This window comes from Pseudopodoces humilis, chromosome 3, assembly GCF_049639895.1.
Source record: "Pseudopodoces humilis isolate 2021_Gansu_Grassland_sample_001 chromosome 3, ASM4963989v1, whole genome shotgun sequence".
Taxonomy (NCBI): Eukaryota; Metazoa; Chordata; class Aves; order Passeriformes; family Paridae; genus Pseudopodoces; species Pseudopodoces humilis.
The window spans coordinates 79,311,310-79,316,686 of record NC_142202.1 but is presented as its reverse complement, the minus strand read 5'-3'; positions in this window follow the sequence as shown (position 1 = coordinate 79,316,686).

Below are 5,377 nucleotides of genomic sequence, written 5' to 3'. Positions count from 1 at the left end.
GTGTCTCATTTAGAATCCCTCTCACTATGAAAATTGCTTATTTCAAGCACACTCCCTCTCTTTAACCAGTTCTTCATTTATGTGATGGCATTTCTTCTTATGCAACAGCAATTTTGTTTACTTGACTCAACAAACAGCTATTAGGGAGAAATGCGTTAGCTAATTATTAAATCATTTTTCATTCATCTCTGTCTCTGGATGTTGCCAATATTTTTCATTTTCAGAAGCATTCATCTGTCTCTCACTGCCTCGTTAGTGCTTTTTCAGTTCTCACTTTCAGATGCCTTATATTCATAGGCCTTAGAATGATCCTTATAAATCTTTGGAGTTGTTGGGAGCCAGACAGAATTCTCCCTTCATCAAGCTATTAATAGCAGTGAAAGACATATGCTGTCCATCTTGCAGTTATTTATGCCTATTAACTGCTAGAATCCCTTGGCCTTTTCATCAGTACAGAAACATATAATTGGATTTACTTTCAGTGAAGTCTCAGAACTGCTGTTGGTTTCTCAGTTCCAAATTCGCTACCCCTCTTACAGTATTTGATGCAGATTGCATCACATATTCCATTTGCCATATTCCAAAGATTAATATCCAGTGATGTTACCACTGAGACTGACCCATTTCCTATAACCTCATCCAGAAGTAAGGGATTTAAGTGCCTGTCTGTGATTTAATTTAACTAAGATTAGATTTCACACATACATGCCATTTTAATATCCTCTTTTTAAAAACTCAGATGCATAGTTAACCCTAAATGGTTTAATATGGATTTCAAATATCTCTAAGACAGAGCAGCTGAATCTGGGATGAGAGGGATGAGGAGGAGGTTACTGCTTCCCTGGGGAGCACTGGGACATGTTTATGGAGGGAACAACCCAAGACAAAAATTATTTAAAGAAAAGGAAAAGAAGGAAGTGCAGAGGCTGAGGCTGTGACAGATACAAGATGCAAGGATATCTGGGACTAAAAAACCAAGGGGCCATTCCTGGTTAGACAGTTTGGATATAGATACCCTACTTTCAGGAAGTGGAATAGCACTTTTCCTTGTGGATGTGATCTGTACTCTACCAATTGTCTTTGAGAGCAGAAAGAGGTCCCTGCCTGCCCTATTTAATACTCCTGGGGTTGCCTGTCTCAGTGGTGACAGAACAAGAAAATGCCTCAATTTGGGCAGTTTTATGCAATTTAGAAAATCCCTGAATTGACTTAAAAAAAAAAGCCTGGGAACAGAGGCTTGCCCTGCAAAGACATATTGGATGGGGGAAGGAGTGTTTTATAACCCTTTTTTACTTCTATTCAGGTGGATTTAGGACTATGGGTTTTCTCACAGAAGAAGTTGATAATATGTGTTTATACTCTAATGAAACCCGATTTTCCCAAGTTTAAAATCTTTATACTCTCATTTGGAGAGTTTATTTTAGAAATATATGCTTCAAAGCTCTGTCTAGCTTGCTCTTCTGATGCAAGAAATTATGCATCCATTTAAACATCCGAGTTTCTCTCTCTACAGCATTGCTTTTTACATAATCAGCTTGGTCTGTGTTTGCAGCTTCTTTTTCAATGAGAGCATTTCAAGCTCTCATTTTCTTAGTCTAGATTTTAATTAATTGAGCTCTGAGTATTTTTATGCCAATATGGGATATGCAGTTTTTCACTACTTATGCAGATATGCACTGTTCTGCACCATAATTGTTTTGATGTGAATATGAATTACACAGCAATTGACCTTGGGCTCTGCTTAGTTTGTGCTGACTGCCAGGCCTGTGCTTTGTCCTCTGGATAAATAGCAAACCACATCACTTCTTATCTGGGTCTTTGTACAAAAACATGCTTTCCCTGGGGACCCATTTGCATTGATTCCAATAGTCATGATACTTTTCACCTTTCTGTGCTGCTTACATGCTCTTTGCTCTCTTCATTGGTTGTACAGTGACCTCCACTGCCTTCCAGCTTGCTCCTTATATGTTATCTGCATGCCTTCTGCTTTCTGTGCCATGCTATTACTTGAAAATTTGTCAGTCTGAAACCTTTTTTTTTTTTGTAACTCCCCTCTCCTAGGTTCAGCAGATTTCTTGTCTTGCCACAATTGGTCCCTTGTTGCAAGGACCAATTTGGAGATGTGTGATTTAGAGACATGGTATGAGACCTGAAAGTAGAGAGCTACGGGATCTACACTGGCCTTAGATGTTATCTGTGCCCCTCTGATATTCAACTGCTCTTTCAGCCCAAAGGTCACCAAAAAAGAATGACAACCTTTCCAAAAGTTGGAGACCCTTGGAGCTGCTCCAGTGAGTGCTACACCACATATAGGATGAGTGTTTAGGACAGTCCTTGGGGGTGCTGAGTGTTCTACTGGAAGGCCAAGGTGGGCTTTGGCACCTCACATTGTGCGTTACTGATGGAGGGAAATGGTGACTCCCATCCACCTTACACCAAAAGTATAGTGTGGAACTCCCCAAACCACCAACATGAGCAACAAAAGGAGGCATGGAGGCAACTACCAGCTATGAGGGGAAACAGAGGAGCAATCCATAGCATCCCAGCTGGAGCTGAGCACATCCATTCCTCTGCTGGCTGGCAGCTGCCTGGCCAGTCATGCCACTGTCTCTAGGTGCCAGGTTGATTACTGCTGTTCGTTTGGCAAGCCCAAGTCCCAAACAGACAGATGTTTATGACCTAGACCATACTATTGCAGCAAAGCTGGTCACTTGAAAGGCTTTGTCAAGACATGGACAAGTGCAGTGCACAGAAGGGAGCTGCAGCTGAAGGGATACTATAACCAAATACGAGGAAGCTGCAGCCCCATCTATTTCATCTCTCCTGTCGTTTGCAGGGGCTGCTTTCTGTGATAGCAGCTGATAAATTCTTCAGTCAGTCCTACATAAATCCCTTCTGAGCTGAGCTGAGTTTTGACAAACTTGTGATGAGAGCTGAGATTAGCCTGCTGTGACTATGTGTTGTGGTGGTTTTCCTTTGGTTTGGAATTGCGTGACCCCGAAGCAAAATTTTGTGGATGAAATTCCATGCTCTGCTGAAACCTTGTAGATTCATGTTTATTCATTTAAAATTTGTCCTCTCAAAAGTAATTTTCTTCTAAAATTGTTAATGTATCGTGATAGCTGTTGGGAATTTAATGCTGTCATTTTCCTTGGCTTGCTGTGAGGGCTGTGTGTCACCTATAATTTATACAATATGGTGCTTAAAAGGTCTAAGTGCTGTTTCATTATTACAGGGAGCTTGGAGAAACAACATGGCTAAGAAAATTAGCTGTAGATAGCCTCTAGAGATTTATGCATCTCAGGGATTTTGCGATCTTCTTTTGATGATATTCATTAATAGTGTCGTGTGTGTAGTTATACCTCCAGCTCTGCTGGCCAATCCTCAACTGTGATATCAGAGAAAAGCTGCAGTGCTCAGAGCCTAGTGTTGCTGGAAAAGTCAATGAATCCCATCCTGCACAGGCCAATCCTGCTCAAAGAGCCCACTGCCATTGCAGGTTTGCTGGTGAAATGTGGGAAGGAAAGAACTGGCAAGGACTGTAGTTCAAAGATATTGCAGTGTGGTTTAGTTTATTCCAGGCACTGCTTTTTCTGGAGAGAGAAATACTGTTTCAAGTTAACCACATCTGTACCTGCAGCTGCACCTGGAGGGACTTTGGTGCTCTGTCCCCAGGAAAAGATTGTATGTTTTTAACTCATACCAGTAAAGCATGAAATAAATGCAGCCAAGATTTTTGACAGCAACAATACCACTTAAAAGTCTGGAAGACCTCTTTAGAAAAACGAGAAAATATGGACCACTTGGTAAATAACAAAAAGAAAAGTCAAAGTTAAGCAGAATTCATGAAACATCAAACAAACAAAAAAAACAGAAGTTGAAAAAATATTTTTAAAAGATTTGATGGCTAAATGACCAGGCAAAGGAAACATTTGCTTTGACATCTCCGAAATTTAATGGTCTTTTACTCTGTTACTTCCCAGATGATTCCAAGAAAAATGGGATCTGCTGTTGTCACTTTGAACTACTGGATGTCTCAGAGGGACAAGGCCACATTTCTAAATCACAGAATATGCTGAGTTGGAAGGGACCCATCAGGATCGAGTCCAACTCCTGGCCCTCCACAGGGCACCCAAAGGGTCACACCATGTGCCTGAGAGCATTTTCCAAATGCTTCTGGAATTCTGTCAGGCTAGGTGCTGATACCAGTTCCTTGAGGAGCTTATTCCAGTGCCCGAGCATCCTCTGGGTTTCTCCTGATATCCAGCCTAAACCTCACCTGACACAGCTTCAGGCCTTTAAGGTCACTTCCAACCCAAACTTTTCTTTGATTGCTAACAAACAGCTCTTCTGAGAGCAGGATGTTTGCATGTAGCTTGTAATAAAAGTAAAATATACAGAAGTTTCAAGCAAATTAAACAATTAAAATTGAAAACCAGTAAAACTATTCTAACAGTATGTTGTTCCATAGGGAAAAGCCAATACTTAATATATTGCTATAACATTAACTCAACCAGACACACAACAGGAAGCAGCCATTTAACTCTGGAGTCAGCAACAGTTAATCATTGATGTTTTCAGTTTAAGGCAAATGGGAGAACTGAGATGAAAGCCCTAATATTCAGAGTGGACTAGTCAGGAAAACAAGAAGGAAATGTTAATAGGACAAACTGAGGGCATGGCAAGATTTGGAGCACTCCATTGTGCAATTCACATGGACAACTTCTGTAATATTGTATTTATATTGCAACAGACAATGTAAAGATGCTGAACTGAGTCACATAACCCAGGTCAAAGTTAGAATAAAGCTATGTTCCAGTCACATGGTCAGCTCTTGCTGCTCCCTGATGTGGCTCCAGCTTCCTTCACTACACTTTGTTGTGTACTGTGGGAGCCTGCATCATACAGAGAGAACAAGCTGCCTGAAGATCAGCTGTCTCTATTCAGGTTCCCCACACACAGAAGTTGCCACATCTTCCCATTAAATATGCTCTTACCAGAGGGAATAACATATATATGTGGCACATGGATGTTTTACAATTGAAACCTGATTGTTCATTTCTTAGGGAAATACGGAGGAAGGGGCAGAAGGGTCTTCTGATATTCAAAGCACAAATCAAATCCCTTCACAGGCTGGAGGCTGCATCAGGGGCCTTGGAAATTTGGAAGGGTACACATGCATATGCACACAAACAATTTTTGCTTGAATTTTTGTCAGCATATCCCAAGCACAGAGCACAGACTAGGCCTGTACCATTTAACTGGGAAGCATCATAAGCTGGGAAGCACCATAAACTGTGAAAATTACAGTATTAGGAACTTCAGCAGCTCCTCAGAGGGATTCTGCACAGTGAAGGAGACTGTCATGGCAAGGTCT